The sequence below is a fragment of the Eubalaena glacialis genome, chromosome 3 (genome assembly GCF_028564815.1).
Source record: "Eubalaena glacialis isolate mEubGla1 chromosome 3, mEubGla1.1.hap2.+ XY, whole genome shotgun sequence".
Classification (NCBI taxonomy): Eukaryota; Metazoa; Chordata; class Mammalia; order Artiodactyla; family Balaenidae; genus Eubalaena; species Eubalaena glacialis.
In genome coordinates, this window is record NC_083718.1 from 14,495,334 (window position 1) to 14,517,140 (window position 21,807).

Below are 21,807 nucleotides of genomic sequence, written 5' to 3' on the forward strand. Positions count from 1 at the left end.
ATCAGTAACTGAACTAGAGGAACAATCTCAACATAAGGTCACATGGATAATTATTAGGGCAGATTTCCCCTGGCTGGTGTGAGTACAACTGGCTGGTGCTTTCAGATCTCAGTTAACCATTAAATTTCCATCCACAGTGTAACTAGTGGATCGTAAACATGCCTGTGCAAAACCAGTTCTTCCCAAGAATGAGAATACCCCCCACCAAATCACCGAGGACTCTCACAAGCTCTGGCTGTTCTCTAGCCACGTAACTGGGTCGGAGCACAAACCAAGTTACCTGAAGGGAAAGTCTGGAGTGGGGCCTGGATGTGGAGGAGAGAGGACAGCAGATACCCTTGATACAAATATAAACGCAAAGAACTGAAAGATTCTTAAGGCCAGGGACCTATCTTCATCTCAGCTCTAATTCCAGCACCTAGAATAATGCCAGGCATGTAGTTTGCACACAAACACATCCTTTTGTTGTTGAGATATTTCACAGATCCCATACAAAATCTGAGCCAGATGAAAGCAGGTCAGGATTGGCAATGAAAGGCAAGCCAGTTGGGGTGAGGCATTGAGCAATTGCCCTTAAGACAGAATTCTGTAAAGATATGGAGGAACATGAAGATAAACCCCTATACCTCTCTACCCTTTGCCAGTAGTCAGACCTGCTTATGTGTACATCTGTGAACTAAAATAAGTTATAGGTGATGACAACTATGAAGAAGAAGAAACAGTGGCCTCAAGTATGGTAGGTAAGTTAAGATTCAAAGAGATGTGCAATATAAGAATTTGACTCCAGGTAAAATCTTAAGTGGAGAAATAAAATATTCAGATACTGTGTGGGATTTGGATTTGTATCCAGCTACATTAAAATAAAATTTTTAGGGGTGGGATAGGGAGGGTGGGAAGGAGACGCAAGAGGGAGGAGATATGGGAATATATGTATAGCTGATTCACTTTGTTATACAGCAGAAACTAACACACCATTGTAAAGCAATTATACTCCAATAAAAATGTTAAAAAAATAGAATAAAATTTTTTAAAATATCGAATTATTCCCAAATTATAAGAATCATTATGAGATATATGAGAAGGATAACAAATACACTGTCTTTTAGGAAGGTGAGTGAAATGATTAACAAGAAATAATTAGAAAAGAGTGATAAAAGGTATGGAAAACATAAGTACTAAGGAAAGCAGAGAAAAATCAATGTGAAAGAAGAAATTTAAGTTAAAATCTATATCTTCATTTAATTTTATATTATTTTTCATTTTCCCAATAAACAGAACATCACTGGACACCAGGTATCCAGTTAGATTTAACAGATGTTGATATTTTGCCATATTTGTTTTGGAAGTGTTTTCAAAAAAATAAAGCTGGTATATGTCATTCCCATGCAAGTTTTATAATTTACCTACACTGTATAATATCAGGGATCTTGGGGAAAACATAACTCCTTTAGTTAAACACAGGATAAACCAATAATGTCTATTTAAAGTTTTAAAGCATGCTATGAAAGAAAAAAATATATATATATATATCATAAAGTACTTCTCACTGAGCAGGGATTCCTCCATGGATGTTTATGGCTCTGAGAGCAATGAGAATCTTTCAAAATGTTTCCTTGAAGCCCAGAAATTAACCCACGAATAAAGATGCTTCAATTATATAAGTGATCATAGTTTGAATAGTATTGAAAGACTATTAAAGAGGAATTCTGATATTTTTAGCAAAAGGGCACGTATTATTAAAATAATGGTTTAAGTCATTAAACTCAGTAGAACAACCTGCACAGTTAATAGCTACATCAAAAAACCCTCCTTAACGGGATTACAGAAAGTCCCTGATGTCTTTTGAAGATTCATTTATGACTGAGATAATAATAAGTTATTAGTTTTGCATCAAGGTTGAAAGGTAGACACACATAAGAGTGAACTCTGACTAAAAGCCAACTCCCAGGTGAAACATTAAATATGACAAGAATGTTAGCAGCCAATAAAAATAAAAAAAGATCTGTCATGCCTCAGTTCAATAAAATGTTTATGACCCAGTAACTGGATCTGCTCAAATACTGCAAGAAAAGAAATATAGTTCTGGTTTCAAGTGGATATTGACATTGAATCCTCCTTATCAAACAATGAAAGAAAATTTACAAAGAGCATCAAATGAGCCAAACTAGTTCATCATATTAACATAGTAATTAATCTTGCACAAGAAACTTCCCAATTGTAGTTACACAAATTTAAGAGCCATACTGTGTCAAAGCAGAGGATTTTCTAGTATTTGCTGGAGCTGATGAGCCTTTCGAAATTGATCATCACTTTCAAAACAAACAACCTCACAAAACAAACAACCTCACAAAATCTTGTGGTTGTCTTCATGTTCCTTGCAATAAAGTGTGATTATTCCTAACATATTTCACTGTTTCTTCCATTTGAATTTATTTTTGATTGTATTGTTATAATTGATGTATAGGAAGAAGGCCTGCCTCATAATTCAAATATTTCAGTCCTCAGTAGCATTCCCATCCCCACTACTCTTTTCTTAACCTTGTCCCTGTCTCTGTTAACTCTGATGGACCTCAGTTTTCTAATATTTCTATATTACAAGGTTACCTTATAACCTGACAAGAGCACTTTCTCATACTATCAGTTTGTAATTCCACATTCTGCACTGACACTGTAAAATTTCCCAGTATGAGATTCCAAGTTCTGTATTTCCAAAGATAACTTCTTTAGTCTGCCCCTTGCCTAAACCAAAAAAGTGTTTGCTGACACTTTTTTAACCAAGTCAAGAGAAATAGAGAATTAACAATTACCTAGAGAAGTCAAGGTGTCTTTTTCTGAATTCATAAGGTAATTTACAAACCTTCCCCTAACTTACTGTGGCCTCTCTGTCTGATTAACATACAAAATAATTCAAGTCTTCAGCATGTTCAAAAAGCAGTGTGTTATATGCTTAATGCTGATTGTGTCTACACCAACACAGTGGAAATCTCAGCAATTATCCTGCAATCTGGATAAGATGAGCCAGAAATACTTAAAACATTTTTCCTCTTTACTGAAGGATTTTTGCCTGTTTTATCAAATCAGAATCTGGGATTATAATTACTGCTAATGATACCAGGAGGCAGTATTTTGTGGCTCTTAAGACTTTGAGCTCTTGGAGTCTCACTGGCTATGATTTCTGAAATTCTAATTAGGTGTTGATGTTGGAAAGTTATTTTAAACTCTTGTGTTTCAGTTTTACCCACTTTAAAATATAACATTTAGATTCCATGGATTAAACCATGCAAAGACCCTAAATCCACTCCAAGCAAAAAGAGTAAATATTCAATAAATGTTATTATTATTATTGCCCCAACTTACCATACACTTTGCTGTAATAAAAATCCCACAATATCTAAAAAGGTACAACTTGTAGCAATATATTATCTTTTATTATATTGTAAAAAGTTGTTTTTCCCCCCAAAAAATAAGAGTTGCATATTCAAGTTCATCATCATTCTAATTCCCTAGATTTCTATATAAAATTCAGATCCATTTGTAAGATAACTGTTAACAGTTTTGGGCAACTGTTGTGTTTGTATGTACCCTCTCTCAAAAACTGACGGGTTGATCAAGTTTTGCCCTCATATATAACATACAAATTACCAGGAAAAAAAGTCACAGTAAACCAGAAAGAAAACGTATTCAAAATGAAACAACAAAGAAATAGCCTCTCAAGCATTTATCAAAGTAAAATATCAATAAACTCTAATCAATGGCACGTCAGTTCCCATTAAGGAAAACTAGAGCTGTTACCCCGTCTACTTTCTGACATAAAGTTTTCACCCGTAAGAAGTGAAATGTAAAACTTCACCTTAATATCTGGATTCATCAAGCAGATGGTAACTATCGGGAAACACAATTTTTTTTTTTTTTTTTGGCTGCGCTGGGTCTTCATTGCTGTGCACGGGCTTTCTCTGGTTGCGTTGAGCAGGGGCTACTCTTTGTTGCAGTGTGCAGGCTCTAAGCACGCGGGCTTCAGTAGTTGTGGCACGCGGGCTCAGTAGTTGTGGCTCATGGGTTCTAGAGCGCAGGCTCAGTAGTTGCGGCGCATGAGCTTAGTTGCTCCGTGGCATGTGGGATCTTCCCGGACCAGGGATCAAACCCATGTCCCCTGCATTGGCAGGCAGATTCTTAACCACTGCACCACCAGGGAATTCCGATGGAACACAATTTTTTAAAGAGCAAAACAACTTTTTTAATGATTCTAAGAAGAAAAGGTTTGTTGTATTAATACAAGGACATAGTTATCCAGAAGCTGCACCCTTTGAAGAGAGAGACTCTCATAAATCTGAAAGATTTTCTGGAGGACAGGGATTTATGTCTGAATGGGCACTATTTTTTCAAACCCCCCTATTTCCATGTGTTTTAACCATATTACCTTGAGTGCGGTGATGAGACCAGAAGCAGGTCAAGGGAGAGAAAGCAGTTTTACAGTTTTGCTATTTTCACAGTTCCCTGGGGAGAACACAGCAGCCACATGGGGCAGTCAAGGGAAGCCCTAGGATCTGTAATGAGGCAGAGGGAGAAAGTTTACTTGTGGGGACCACCTTTATTGTGGTTTCTGGGAGAAGCCATTGGCGAGGCAGGTTAGGTAGGTTTAGGATCAGCTAGCTATGTTTGAAAGTGATACCCTGGAAAGTTCATGTTCATTATTACTGTTAAAGCATAAGGTATGGGGCCATCTAAAGTCTCCAGATGTTTGGGGGTGAGCCAGGATTTACTTGGCTATAGCTACTGGCCATTTGGTAGATGTTAAAGCACTAATTTACAAAAATTAAAAATATAACCGATGCGATATGGGAGGGCTATTCAGTTATGCAATTATTATTTGTTCCTGATTTTCAAAGAAGTCCTGAGTGACTAACTCAACAAAATATATAGGAGGAAGATTACCCCACTTCCCTCTCAGTCATGTCTCTATTTCATCCATATTTTAATGACCACTAGCCTCGGGATATGTAATTTATTTTTCAATCCTTCTCCTCTTTTAATTCATTAGATTAAAATAAGAGTAATTTAATTTGTTACCTCTCCTGAGTAAGGACTGCATTTAACAAGGAGGTGTAGGGCAGGGGTTCTCAAACTGGATTACACAATAGAATCACCCGTGGAGCTGGAAAAATTACTGCTAAGAGGGCGCCACTCACAGAAACTTGGATTTCATTGTCACAGGTGTAGCCTAAATGCTGGGATTTTTTTTAAACACTCCCCAGATGACTCTTAACATGCAATGAAGGTTATGAACCACTAGCTCGGAGTCATGATGTCCATGCTTTTTCTTGTATTTGTTGTTAAAAGATGTCTCAATTTTTGATCAATATATAAATATCAGTCCCTCCCAGAGTTTGTGCAATCCCTCTTTTTGAGGATCAAAGGACTAAGGAAAGGACAGTGTTTAACAGAACCAATGCAGTACCAGTGATGGTATTTGGGGTGCCACTGAGAGCAATTTCTTCCCCTACAGCCCTCCAGATCATACCACAGAGGCCGCCTATGAGATTGATTCAGATTATTATTGTTTTGATGAAACAATAAATGGGGCACTAGCGCTCCTTTCTACGGAGAGGCCTTGTGAGACACAGCCTTGGACTGGACTCTGCTGCCGCTACCTCGAAGGGCTGCTTAAAACTGTTCCTTTCTCTAGTACATCTGCGTCTTTATTCCTGTCCTGCCCCTAGGTTCTTCATGACCTTTTTTTTTTTTTTAAATTCCATATATATGTGTTAGCATACGGTATTTGTTTTTCTCTTTCTGACTTACTTCACTCCGTATGACAGTCTCTAGGTCCATCCACCTCACTACGAATAACTCAATTTCATTTCTTTTTATGGCTGAGTAATATTCCATTGTATATACGTGCCACATCTTTATCCATTCATCTGTCGATAGCTGATTCACTTTGTTATAAAGCAGAAACTAACACACCATTGTAAAGCAATTATACTCCAATAAAGATGTTAAAAAAATCATCAATTTGATAAAAATTGATAAAACTATGTTTACTAAATATAATATTTTTAAAGACAAACAATTTTTGCTTTTGTCAATTAAAAATTATGTTGTTAGGTTAAAAAAACAAAACAAAACTGTTCCTGCCTCACACAACTAGCATTTATACACGGCTCCTTTACACACTGCCCACTGTGATGTGGACTGAGAAGGCCACCTGCCATGTCAGTAAACAAAGGATGTTGCGGTCATCAGCCAGCAGCCAGACACACACCCTGACTGTGCACCCTGAAGGGATTCAGGATGGAGAAAAACGGGATCCTGGCCCCAGGTAGCTGAGGTGCATATCAAAGGAATGACTTCAATGAGTCCAGACTCTAAGATCTTCCCATACACAGAAAAGCACTAAATTCCTTAACTTGAGATTTCTGGTTTTCTTTAATTAACAGTAATCTTTTGATGTTCCACTACCTGGTTTTTGCTGCAAAAACTCCTATATATCCTGGTTCCTCCCTTACTTCTTCGGAGCCCTCCCTCAGAGCGATCTGAGAGGCTGCATTCCAGGCCAAATAGAACATAATGTTCAACTTCTAGGCTGTGCATTTTTTTTTCAGTTGACAGTTACGTGTCTTAGAAGATTAAAAAAAAAAAGATACAAAGATAGCCTCTTCTCTTTACGACTTTACAACCAACTGGGTAAAAATGGTACATGTTAATTAAACCGTTAAGCAAGAACGTGTGGATATAAATAAATGGGTCAAAATGAGTAATTCAGAAAATAAGTATCTTAAATCCAAGTATTTAGAGGTGGGTCAGTAAAATCCAGAGATGTTCAACTGGGACAGAGGGAAGCAAAAGAAACAGAAACTTGACCCTATAACAGTTATCAGCAAACTATGGCCAGTGGATTAAACTTTAGCTGTCTGGTTTTGTATGGCCTGTGAAATGAGAATGATATTTTACATTTTTAAGTGACTAAAAAGAAAAAAAATAGAAAGATTTCTAGACACAAGAAAATTACCTAAAATTCAACTGTGTGTCCACAAATAAAATGTTCTCGGAACACAGACGTGATCATCTGTTCACATGTGTGGCTATTTTCACATGACAACAGTAAAGCTAAGTATTTGTGATGGAGACCATGTGGCGGGAAAGCCCCACATAGTTACTGCCCTTTACAGAAAAGGCTACCCACTTCTGTTCTACAGTTGAAAACAAAAAAGGAAAAGAAACGTTTGTTTAGGTAGAGTGGGAAGGTGAGGTTTGTGAAGCTGGTAATAGTGAGACCAAAACACAGAGGCTGGGAAAGAAGGAACCTAGTTGGAATGAAGCTGGTTTGGTTTAAGGCTCATGGAAGCTAAGGTAAGAAACAGGTAGTAACAAATGTGTTTCAAGGGTTTACTCTGCTTTTAAGGGATATGCTAAGTTCTAAAACTATTTTTTAAAAAAACACTTATTTCTGTCCTTGTGTTACATCATCTTTAAAGGGAGATATACGTGCACTCAATCAATTTAATAAATATTTGTTCGATTCATACACACTAAACACCAGTTTAATCCACTGATATCTGACCCCTGCCCTGGCATACATTCTTTTTGCCTTTATTTTCCAGCTCAGGCACATTTACCCTGACATTGTTCATTTCCTTTAAACTTAGACAACCTACACTACCCTCCCTGGTTTGGTTTGCATATCACTCCTTTTCAGATGTGCTAGGTAGAGCCGTTCTTGTTTCATGAGTGACATCTATGAAAAGGAGTATATGAAGGCATTCTGTAATCCTTTTAGTATTAAAATAGTTTATAACTTCCTTTCTTGATTAATGTAAAATACTAGAATTTGAATGCTTCATCATGCCTTTGTTTGTCATATGAGATTTATGCAAATGTTAGGCCCGTGTCATTCTGATGCATTCTGGAAAGTAATTTAAGTGGTCTCTGTGATGTTAAAATATCAAAAGCAGACAGATCCATCTGGGAAGCTTTTATAGAGCAAATTGATGGATAGTGCAAAATCAGAAGAGCTCACAAAATGGAGATAAGAATACTGAAACAGAGCAAAAGTGTTTCCACTCTCTCTTTCTTGATAAAAGCTCTCTTTGCTTATTATGGAAGTGGAAGGGGTGAATTAAGAGGAAAGTGGAAGCAATGTTATAATACAGAAAAGGACCGAGGCTACATAGACTTCTGGAAATTCTTACATTGTTAAAGTGAGATGAGACATTTCCATTTTACTCTCTTGCTAACAGTTGACATTTCGTGGAAGAGAAACCCTCCTAGGAATCCACAAGTGAAACTGACCTTCGTCTTCATCAAATCAAACCCCAAGGTGGTCATATCTACGGGAATATGGGAGAGGGGGGAGGTAAAAGAAAATGATGAAGTCAGAGATGTGGTTCAAAATAAAAAATCATCACCTTTGTTTATCAGAGTATGGAGCAGAGCAGTTAAGAAATGCTTCACACAGGAAAAGAAACCTGATCAGCTCTGCTTATCACAGCTTCTCCTTGAGAAAGTTACTTACTTGATCTAACACACAGTTCTTTCACCATAAATCATGATAAAAGGAATTCACAGAGCTGTAGTGAGAAAGAGAGAAGAACAGGTACACAGATAGAATGAGAGACAGACAGATACACAGGACATCTAAGGGGAACCGATCAATAGATGTGCGGCCTGGATATACCTCATGAAAGAGTTCAAACAGTCAAAGATGACTGGACATTTGAACCCCGGATGGACAGAAAATGGTGGCACAATTAAGGTAGCTTTTTGAGCCCTTTTAAAGGGATTAACTCGACCCATTAAGGCCGTGTATTGCACTGCTCTGCTGCTATGGTTTCACACCAGGCCACATGATGCGAGGTTGTTTTTCAGTGAATCCCGTTTTCAATCATTTTCTGCCCTTACTGCATTTGATAACCTCACTTCATCTAACATACGACAGCTGCTTAGAAACCTGCTGTTATTTTCTCAAGCTGAAATTGGTACAGTCAACTTACACTGCACATCTCTTCAGTGACGGGAAACAGGCTGCATCCTAGGACTTTGTTGATGTGCTTTTTGTCTTTGACCTCTGGATGCTTCCAAAGAGCTCAGAGGGGGCACTGATATCAGAAACCGAGGCGTGATCTCCATAGCGGGTCCACTGTCATTGTTCAGGGAGCTTCTGTGCTTTGCAGGACTTTTAATTTGGTTGAAAGCTGCATATCACAGTGACACAATACTCTCTCAGTCTGCTAAAGGACATATCGGACACACTTTGATTTATTTCCTCTTCCTTTTCTGACTATGGTTAATAAGGAATGACTCTAATTGAGCAAAGCTCTTTGATCTCTTGTAGCATATTGCTTTCAAAGAGTTTATTACAGCTGTTAAAAAGAAGCTATAAAGATACAGCTCCTAATAAAACATCTTATTTGGTTAAACATTAGGGCAGGAGTTTTTCAATAGCTGTTAATACTTGTTTTCCACATAAAGTTATTGCTGGATCTCAGATTTCACAGGACGTAGCCAATTTACTACAAGAGAAATTATGGGAAGGGAGGCATTTGACACCATCATTGTGACTAGGAAAGGCAATGAATGAGATGCCCCAGCTGCAAATGCCAATAATGAATGTTTACACAGTACCTCAAAATACAGCCAACACCAATTTTATTCAAGTAGTTGAAAATGGGGTAGAACAAGGTAAAATAGCAAAGTGTTGTAATGGGTAAATACAACATATATTCAAGATGCTCACAATGGATGCAAGCAGACAGGTGGTAATTTGGGGGTACAAGTGCTGGTGGCCAGGCATCTATTGTTGGATTGTTTTTTAAGGAAAGGACTAGAGCCCTCAGGAAAGGGATAGAAAAAATTAATGCATGTAAGGAACTGTGGTACTAGATGGCTTAAATAGAAATTCAAGAAAGGGAATTTGTAAAAGATCTGAAGCATATATGGATGAGCAACACGGACAAGAAAATAATCAGGTCAAGAACTTGGGAAGAGGATCAATGTGAAAGAAACGGGTCACGTGGGAATGGCTATATTATATATCATTTACTCTCATGACTGAAGCTACATCTCTACAAGGGTAGAAAAATAAAATGACAAGAATGCTGTCATCCCACCTTCTCACATGATAGACACTGCTAGTCATGTGTTCTTCCCTATAGATCCTGGATCCAGCCTCATAATTCTTCTACACACGCTCCTCTAGAGAGCCACCACCAGTAGCTTTGCTTTACAAGGCGAAGTCTTTTTTTCTATTCCTGATACATATACACATACATACATCTAGAGAAGGATGAATGGTATATTCTATAGTGCCACAAAAATATAATAGTCAAACTTGAGCTTTCTGAAAGAACATAAACAAACTTTTGTTTTTAAATTCCCTTTCTAGGTTAGTTATTATTTTCCACATAACTAGACAATAAAATAACTAGAGATACCCTTGATTCATTTTTTCTTTATCCCACAATTTTATTACTAACCAAGTTCTACTGATTCTCCTTTAGATCTGGATTATTATAAGAGCCGCTGCTCTTGTATCCTTCCCACCTGGTTCTACCCCAGCCTCCTAATTTCTGTCAGAGCCAGTGTTACTTAAAAAGTCAATTTTAAGCAAGTTCCTCCTATCTTGAAAGTGTTCATTAACTCGTTATTGAACGGGTAAAATCTAAACTCATCATCCTAAAAACTTCACAGTTTAACCCCCAACCTACCTTTCTGCCTAACCAAAATCTCTAGTGTTTATATATAAAAGCAGTAGTTGATGGTTGTTTATACATCAGATATTGATAAAGCAAGCCATTTGTGAAATGAGAATATATACAACTGATACTGACATGACAATCCAATCAGTTCTAGACTGTAAATGCCTTGAGTATTCTCAATCATCTTTGTATCACCAGGGCCTATGAAAGCACCAAGCACATATTAAATAATCAGTAGAAGTAAATATATAAATATAAATAAATATGTGGGTATATGAGCGGCATCTATTACTAGGTACCCTACATCTGTGAACATCAAAAGAAGACTAACTGGACCCTGTGTTTCTAAATGTAGAACAGAAACTGGTTAAGTCTTCTATTCTTCAAATCTGTGATGATTCTAGAATCTTGGTGCAGAGGAATCCTGCAGGTAGAGAGTCTCACCGGGAAAAGGATGACAGATGGTCCATTCTCACTATTTTTACATTATTCAGAAAACAAGCTTTTTTCTCTCTCTCCTTTACCTGCTACCCCAATTTTTCCTGCATCAATCAGCCAAACTTCAAAGCATGGTTATTTCTAAACTTCCTTTTGGATACTTTGTCAGTTTGTTTCAGTCAGATTTTTTAAACTAAAATTAGCATTTAGGTTCTTTATTCTGCCATTCTTTATTTCATGAGTACTGATGAAGGACCAGACACTGTGACAGGTGCTGGGGTATAGAATGCTGAACATAACAGGCACTGCCCTTGTTCTTATGAATCTTTCACTTCAGTGACGGTGTCAGATGGTGGGTTTTAGAGCCAGAGAGACCTCAGGTCAAAGGCTTCATCTACTGTTTGCTATTCTGGAATGATGGGGAGGCCACTTAATCTCCACTTGCTTCTTTTCTTAAAGGCTAAATAAATCTCTTCTCTGGAGTCCCATAACAATTTTACTATCCTGAAACTTTATTAATTTATTTTCAGATATGTTTTAACAAAGACACTATTTTCCCTTATATCATTCATGATTCTCCCAAAGAGCAGAACACAGAGAGCATTCAGTTCTCTATTTATGTAAGAAAACATACATATATGTACAGTCAAGATAAAAATTGATACATCTATTAACACATTTATAAATATAATGCTAGAGCTTGCCAGACTTTTTGGGACGCTTATGACACTGACACGGTATCTTATGATATTTACTTTCATGTCAATCCTAAGAAATGTTTTGCATATGCACATCCCTATATGTACACACTATGAAAAAACATGAATGTAACACTCCTTTCTTATTTAGCCAGATAACCACCATATTTGGAAGCATCCCCAATTAAAATCCATGCAAAAGGCAGGTCCCTCTAAGTGGACCTACAATCCAGGGACTCTATAACCATATGCCTAAGCACCTACTGTCCTAACAGACAACGCAGCTCCACAAAGTTTTAAGTCACTGTTTACACAGATACGTTATAATCGCTATGTAACAGTTAAGGCGTTATACCCTAGACAGATTTTCTCCAGATGCACTGCATGAAGCTGACATTTTCAAGTTTCTATGCAGGATATAAAAATTTTATATAAATGGAAATTTTCCATTTCATAAGCGACATTCTAAAATGCTATAACTGGCTTATACAGATACCAGACGAGAACTATTTTCATTCTTAAGAAATATGCAAGGAATTATGCTGTAACAAAATCTCTAATTTTGGTGGTTTTGTCTATTCATTAAAAAAAGTCCTCTCTTGATTAAATATGAAAATATCTAAATTTATAAATATTCTTCTTTCTTTACTGTCCCTTATTCCCAACCATCAGAACAATGTAACAAACATTAAATTAATTGGATGAGGCTCAAGTGAGAAACTTGAGCATACAGTATAAGAAAAACATCAGAGAAGAAAGTTCTGGTAGTGATTTGCTAGAAATGCACATGCTTTCATTTAGAGTATTTAGCAATTGTTCCTAACTATTTTGCAAATATTATGGAAAGGAAATTTAACTCACAGAACGAGTAGCATTAGCTTCCTTTTCATTATATGGTATAACTAACACACCACTGAGTGTTCCTCTCCCAATTATTCCCCACCCTTCTCTGGGGAGCCCTTGATACGCAAGGCCTGTTTGTACCAGGGGCCCTGCCCCTCTGCTCATAGCATAGCTGATTCATCCAGGAGTAGATGCCTGGTCCAAGCCAGGACAATCATGTTCTTTTTCTTGGATACCTGAATCTTGAAAAAGAGAGAAAAAAGACTGAGGGAAATAGGGTCTCAGGCACATTAAAGGCAGCATAATAGAAGTTGCGTCCATACATCCCTATTCCTGAGACCCACAGGGCTACCCTCGTACCTGCTCTGTATACAGCTTGACCACTCAGTCTTCCCTACATTTTATGGCTTAACTCTCAGCAGCCATTCCACATTGATTTTTACTCAAATTGTTTAACAGAGTGAGAATAAATTCTCATTGCTAGTTACCAAAAAGAATAGTCACATTTTAAACATCAAGGAAAAAATGTTTCTTTTTAAACTGCTATTTCTTTTTCTTTAGACGGTTAATATTGCTAAAACATATCTGTAAGGAGAAATAAACTTCAGAATGCCCAAGTAGCATTTTGTAAGATCTCTTGGCATCATCTCAAGGTTTGTTCTAATAACACTCTATAGTACACATATAAAGAGTTTTTTCAAGCATTTAAATCCAAAACATATTTTCCTGTGGACCTTTTGGGTTTTTCTTTTTGTCATTATAATTTGACTCTTTTTTGACAACTTCAAATCAAGGACCTATACCATTATTATTTTACACAAATTTCCTGATGTAGTTATTTTCATGGAGCATGGCTGAGCTGGAATCATCCCCTTTTAGCATGATTTTGGGAAATAATTAAAATACGTCTTACTATAGTAACAGCAATATATTTACTTAACATGAAACAGTATTATTTAAATTATTAATATGGGAAGCAAGCAATATCCTTTCTCCAGATCACTAAGCTTAACTGAAGTTCAATCTCTCTCTCTCTCTCTCCTCTTTCTTAGTTCAACTCTTCTTTAATCTGTCCCATTTCTCAAGACCCAGAAAGTAACTTCATCACTGGCAAACAAGATCTTTCTTCCTCTTTTCTCACGTCTCCAGTTCTGTCATTCCTCTGCCAGAATTTCTCTTCCAGAATCCTCTGAAGCCTTATCTTATGCACTAAATCTTCAGACAACTTTTATTATAGCATCTCTCACAACGCATAGTTGTGGGATTTAGTTTACTGAATTTTTAAAATAGTCATGGATTTTGCAGAAAGATGATCATGGTAAAACATCTAAAAAGTAGAGAAATAGTAAAATAAATAAGTGGATAAAGTCTAAATAAATCATAGAAAATAAAATGAAAAGCATATAGGATTCCCCCAACAGAGAGAAGAGCTATTAATAGTGTGATGTGATTTCTATTCACAGTAACTCAACATTGTTCTTTATGATGTCTGGCTGTGGTCCAGATTTCCACCGACTTCACCTCCACTTTCTTTAGTAATAGAATTTCCATATGTTAGCTAGTCACATGACTACCTGCCTAAAGATTCATTTTACATGCTCCTTACAGCTTGGTGGGGTCATGTGACTGACCAATGAGATGGGAGCAGAAGTTCTTTTTTTTTTTTTTCCTGCACCGTGGCATTTTATTCTTTCTTGTTTTCAATACCTAGCACAGGTTCCTTGCACACAGTGGGCCCTCAGCTAATACTTGGTGAGTTGAGCACTCCTCTTAAGATCCATCAGTGCATCTATATGATTGCTTTTTAACAGAGCAGCACAGAGAGACACCGGTTGTGCCCTAAGAAAAGCTCAGAAGTGCTTCTTCTCGGTCACATCCCTAAAAAAAAATGAGTACGTCCTCTTTCCCTAGCCTTACCCTCTCCCCCACTCCAGCCCCCGAGTCTAAGAGTCACTGAGAATGGGTTCAAACACATCGATCCTCAAAAATAATGTGGAAGATGGAAAAAAATGCTGTAAGAGCTCTGAATTACCTACTTCTGGACTATTTATTTGAGAAAGGAAAAAAAACCTATCTTTAAGTTGTTATATTTAAGGTCTCTATATTACAAAAAAACTAGACTGCATTCGATCTAATCTAGAAATTTGTACTAGAAGTGTTGCTCTCACAAAACCCTAAAATCTATGGCACTGGCTTAGCAGTGGAAGAGGACACACAGGTTATTATGAGTTGGAAGTCGGTTGTGATAATGTGAGGAAGCCAACCAAACAAATAAGACCAGACCAAGCCTAGTCTCATATGGACCAAAGGAAACCATACTAAGGTGTGGGAGAAAGGGTGAACCTGAGCACAGAGACCAATAAATGAGAGACTTCAGGTTTAAGAACTGTATCGAGGGGCAAACAGGGAGATATCGGTTAAGGGGTACAAACTTCTAGTTATAAGATGAACAAGGTCTGGGGATGTAATGTACAACATGGTGATTATATTTAACAACGCTGTATTATATACCTGAAAGTTGCTAGGAGAGTAGATCTTAAATGTTCTCACCACAAAAAAAGAAATGATGATTGAAGAGGTGATACAGGTGTGAGCTAACAGGACTGTGACAATCATTTCACAAAATATAATTGTATCAAATCAACGTGTGTACACCTTCAACTTACACAATGTAATGTGGCAATTATATCTCAATAAAGCTGGAGAAAAAAGAACAAGGATCCTGTTCGTCAAGGCTAACACATGACCCAAATAAGTCCACTTTTTCAAAGAGTAAAAATACAATTCAATAACATATCACAAGTCTAACAACTCAATTATAAATTATCTAATGACAATCATAGCATTACAAAATTAACACGGGGGAGGGATAAATTGGGAGATTGGGACTGACATATACATGTTACTATATAAAAAACAGATAACTAATAAGGACCTACTGAATAGCACAGGGAACTCTTCTCAGTACTCTGTAATGACTTATATAGGAAAAGAATCTAAAAAAGAGTGGATATATGTATATGTGTAACTGATTCACTTTGCTGTACAACAGAAACTAACACAACATTGTAAAGCAACTATACTCCAATAAAATTTTTTAAAACACACACGCACACACACAAACTGTATCTAGATACAACGTGCACTGATGACTTTTCACATGGAACTGACTGGAAAGCAACTGAAAGGCATCTGCTAAGTTATGGAGGGCTTTTCATTGCCAGGGAAAGCACAGCCTGGTTTGAAATACCTGTAACTGTTTGATTCCTAAAACTCCTCAGCCCCCAAACAGTACAAGCTGTGCAGCCCTCAAGGGGAGCACATTTTCCAATGTGCACGTCAATGAGGCTATAGAAGGAAATGGACAAAGGGACCAGAAATACAGGTGGCCAAGGGGGTTCCTCTAGAGAGCAGAACAAGAGCTGAGCAAGCACATTTTACAATGCCAATATTTGCCCAGCAGGATCTGATCACTTGCTATGGGCAAGTGACTGCTCTGTGTTTCCCTTTATTCTCTTTTCTGGGTGAGATTTTTAATTGAAGTTATCCTGTTCTTTCTCCACTACAGTTTAATGTGTATAGGAAGGGAGCAGCTAATTTATCCACTAGTTTATAAGTCATCAAAACACCAGGAACCACACATTGACAATGAAGAGAACCAATCACCATTCAGAGATCTGGCACTTTAATATGTATAACAGAATCACTTTGCTGTACACCGGAAACTAACACAACATTGTAAATCACCTATACTCCAATATAAAATTAAAATGCTTTAATTTTTTAAAAAATAAAAAATAAAAGAGCTGTATCAAAGATATACATAAACAAACAAATGAATAAATGTTTGTATGTATGTATGTAGTAACTGGATGTGGCTTTGTCATCCATGGAGGTGACTGTGTGGATTCTCTGAATGGCATGTAGGATACAGATGGATATTAGGGTGGCCACAGGAATGGATTAAGGTATAGACTGCAAGTTGTCCCCTGATAGTTATCCATCCCTTCTTTAATAATGGGACTCCTAAGTTTTAGCTGAGTTCATGACCACACAGAGTTTGGCCCTTCCAGACTCCCTTGCAGCTTCGTGTGGACATGTGACAAAGTTCTAACCATTAGGGTAGAAGCAAAAGTAAAGATGAGATGCCACTTCCTGAGTATACCTCTAAAACCAAATTTGTGCAGAGCCTTCTGGCCCCCTTTCCTTCCTGATGACTGAAGGGTGGTGTGCAAAGCACAGCCACCTGAGATGCTGAGACAGAAGTCTTTCGTGGAGCATGGCAAGGCACCTACTGGCCTGTGGCACTTCACCGCTGAACTGTGATATGAGACAGAAATACCGTTTAAGCCACACTTTCTTGCTTACAACATAGTAACCTATAATCTAATACTTTGGTCTTCTCCACGTTTTTATCATCACTCATTTTCCAAACCACCACACACAAACAAGGTCTAAAAACAGGGGAACAAAGGATTCTTCCTCATTAGAAGATGGGGGAGGAGGAAACATCAGAGTATTTACAGATTTTTGTTTTCGTTCCTGTCACATACACAATTAATATGTTAACATAGAGTTTTGTGCTCTACATTTTTTTTTCTATTTTTTTCACTCTACAGTTTTCCAAGTTACTGACGAAACACATGCAGCACCTTCATTCCGCAAGGCAAATTACTCCAGAATAGTAGCAGTTACTGAATGAAAGCTGAATTTTGTGGACACATCATCTAGGTGGTGAGAAGATGCCTGCATAGGTCACTGGCTGGTAGATCAGAGAGTCTTTAGGCCAAGGGATGAACAGTATGGGAGAGGCAGCAAATGTCTTTTTTTAACTGAAGTATAGTTACTGTACAATATTATATGTTACAGGTATACAATATAATGATTCACAATTTTTAAAGGTTATACTCCATTTATGTTACTATAAAATATTGGCTATATTCCTTGTGCTGTACAGTATATCCTTGCAGCTTATTTAATACCTAATAGTTTGTACCTCTTACTCCCCTACCCTATATTGCCCCTCTTTCCTTCCCTCCCCCCTCTGGTAACTACTAGTTTGTTCTCTATATGTGAGTCTGCTTCTTTTTTTGTTATATTTATTAGGTTGTTGAATTTTTTAGATTCCACATATAAGTGATAACATACAGTATTTGTCTTTCTCTGTCTGACTTACTTCACTTAGCATAATGCCCTCCAAGTCCATCCATGATGTTGCAAATGGCAAAATTTCATTCTTTCTTATGGCTAAGTAGTATTCCATTGTGTGTGTGTGTGTGTGTGTGTGTAATACATATATATATATATATATATATATATACACACACATATATATATACACACACCACATCTTCTTTATCCAGTCACCTGTTAATGGACACTTAGGTTGCTTCCATACCTTGGCAATTGTAAATAATGCTGCTATGAACACTGGGGTGCATGTATGTTTCGAATTAGTGTTTTAGCTTTTTCCAGATATATACCCAGGAGTGGAATTGTTGGGTCATATGGTAGTTCTATTTTTACCTTTTTAAGAAACACCCATTCTGTTTTCCACAGTGGCTGCACCAATTTACATTCCCACCAACAGCATACAAGTGTTCCCATTTCTCCACGTCCTCGCCAACATTTGTTATTTGTGTTCTTTTGATGACAGTCATTCTGACAGGTGTGAGGTGATATCTCATTGTGGTTTTTATTTGCATTTCCCTGATGATTAGTGATGTTGAACATCTTTTCAGAGGCAGGAAACTGTCTTCTGCCTATAAGCAGTCAAGCTTGCTATTTCCTGAGGTAAAGCATTGAAATGAACAAGCTTTTTCTCTTTCTGTCAAACTTAAAGTTAATAAAATTTCTTCTGAAACTGGTTTCCCTGCAGTCATCATGTTCTATGTTATGAGATTTTATTGTTCTTCTTCTCTGGTTTCATGATATTTTAATGAGAATTTGGGAGCTAAATACTTGTTTGTTTATTGTCTGTCACTCCTGCTAAAGTAGAAGACCCACTGAGGAGAAAATTCTTGTCTGTCTTGTTTTTAAGACCATCTCTAAACCCTAGAACAGAACCTGGCATGGAGTAAGTCCCCAATAAATATTTGCTTACTGAATAAATAAATGAATTAATGAATCAATCAGATAATTTAGGAACCATTAGTTCGATGTCATTTGAAGCAAAATGTCCCTTCTCTCTATTTTTCTCTTGAATTGCCATCACATATACTGTAAACAGTTAGATAAATATGAATTACCCAGACAGTTGGGGTGTGAAGAGAGCGTAATGTTACAATCACAAAGAATGAAGGCAGAGTTTTATCTGAAACATCAAAAAAAAAATATCCACATTGACCATATTTAGTGTATAATTACTCATCATCATGTTTTTCTGTACTGATTTTCCACTAAATATTTTTGATAGAATATTGGATAAGAAAATTCCCAATCTTGCAAAACCAACATAATTTTATAGATTTCAGGTTTGGTATATTCATTTTTTCTTTCCTTCTGCTATAGTAAAAATTCTTGAACATAAACTCAAACACGACCTTACACTGATTCACACTGAATGCAGTTGATATAACCCTGTCTTGTAAGTCATTTCCACAGTCAGAAGTACGAGTGAAGAAACAGCCCTTCCAGGAATGCTCTCTAGGTCAACAGATGTTGGCTTTATCAATTGGGTAAGGGGAAGTAAGTTTAAAGCTAATGGATCTTCAAAGCAGTATCTTCTCTTCCACTGCCTCTTAGGAAAAACATCTAAAACATTAGGGAGAATGGCAGACTACAACTCAGGCTGTAGCCTATGTAACCAGAGAAAGGAAGGAAGTGGAGATAGTGTTCCTTGAGCTCATTAGTTAAAATCTTCATACATATCCAGATCGAGCCACCCATCATAAGACACTGTGATAAAGCACCTTCCTAATCCACACTAAATTCTGAAACAGGTCTGTCTGTCTACATTAATCATCATTGCCTTTTGTTTTCAACTTCCCAAAACATTTTTTCATTAACTCTCTCTACCCAAATATTACTCCATTTACCAAAATACAGAAGTTAAAAGACAAACTAATACGAACTTACTATTTTTAAAGATAAAAAATAGTAAGCCTTGGATTGGTTTGAAGAATTTAGGATTGGGGATTTATGGTTGCCTAGATTTGGAGCCTGAAATGTCTCTTGTAATTTATTTGTAGCCAATAAGCTCTGGTTTTACACAGACCAAAGCGACCTTTCAAGCATCACACTGATGTTAATTAGGAGAAACTCCTCTTCAGCAGCAGTATTCTCTGTGTAACCCCGCATTCACTCCACGGATGGCTCTCAGTGGTGTCCACAGGCCTTCACTCAGCACTGACCCCCAGGACAAATCACTGTGTCAGCCGAGTCTGTCTGGACACCTCGGCAGCCTCTCTCTCTGCTCTTCTTATTTCCCCGTTAGCCCCAGGTCCTCAGCACACGCAGTCTGTCCGTCAAAACCAGCTCTCCAGAAATGATCAGACGCACAGTCATATGGAAGAATATTTGACAAATAACAGTCTTGAATGTGAGGTATTTCAAGTCACTCTGAATCTAAATGCATCAAAATCAAAAACACGCAGTCTGCACTGAAATCTCTACACAGAATTTCAGTTTTCAGCAAATTGCACCCTCACTCTCCCAGGTCCACAATCCCTCATACCCTCACTGGTGGGAGGGGCAAGTGTTCCTGTCTATGTTTGGAATGTGTGAAGGTGTGGTGTGTCTGTGTTTGGTTGTGTACGTGTGTGGTTGGAGGTGTGCCATGTGGGGGGCCGTGTGTGTGTCGGTGTGTGTCTAATATACTCTGACATGAAGGGAGGGTTTCTGGACACTTAGAATCACGCCACGTAGAGCCACGGCTTTCGTATTCTAAGCCACCTAAGTTTTCATATCCATCCTGAAAAACAGTAAAAAAATATCTGAGTAATGTTCCACGTTAGAGAAGATATTGAAAGGTGATGCTTATAAGTAAATGCTTATAATTCTCCAAGGGTATGATGTTCAAATTTTCCTGCAACTTCTTTTCCACTTCTTACACTCCCTGGTTTCTTTATTGTATGTCATTGGTCTATATCTTATGTAAAACACAGCAACAGCTTTGTTATCTAGTATTTTCATTGAAATGTAAACTCAATTCTTTCAGTTCATAGCAGCACTATCCATAATAGCCACGACACAGAAGCAACCTAAATGTCCATCGACAGATGAATGGATAAAGAAGATGTGGTACATATATACAATGGAATATTACTCAGCCATAAAAAAGAACGAAATATTGCCATTTGCAGCAACATGGATGGACCTAGAGATTATCATACTAAGTGAAGTAAGTCAGACAGAGAAAGACAAATGTCATATGATATCACTTATATGCAGAATCTAAAACAAATGATACAAATGAACCTACCTATGAAACAGAAACAGAATGATGGACATAGAAAATGGACCGGTGGTTGCCAAGGGGGAGGCGGTTGGCAGAGGTTGGGCTTAGCAGATGTAAGCATTTATAAATGGATAAAAAACAAGGTCCAACTGTATAGCACAGGGAATTATAGTTAATATCCTATAATGGACCATAATGGAAAAGAACACTAAAAAACAAACAAAACAAAGAATGTAAACTCTCTTCTTTCTACTGAAGTTCTACTGAAATCTACTGATTTCCCAAGTTCTTGGGAATCCTAACTTGCTCCACGCATTTCAGGGGGAAAACTGGCCTCATGTCTGAAGCCATGTTTGAATTGTCCCCTTGACCTGCTGGGTAGCACAGCAATCTTCAGGACACTGTCCTTCCCATCTAGACCTCCCTCCTCTGCTGAGTGTCCTAGTGAACATGTCACCCAGTGATTTCTGTGTGGTGTGTGTGTTCAGGGGGCTTTATCAGCACAAGCAGCAGTGGAAATGCTGACACACCCAACAGAGGGAATGGGGATGTCACAGAAATTTTAAGAAGCGAAGTGAAGGGCTGGCAGCTCTGTCAGCTCAGCATTTACCTCAGAATCTAAGAGGCTCAATCTGCAGACATAGTTATGATTTTCTTATTAGGTGCCACAGGCAACCCAATCCCTTCCAGAATATAGGAACAATATTGAGAAGTAGGTATTAAAATTGTAACCAGT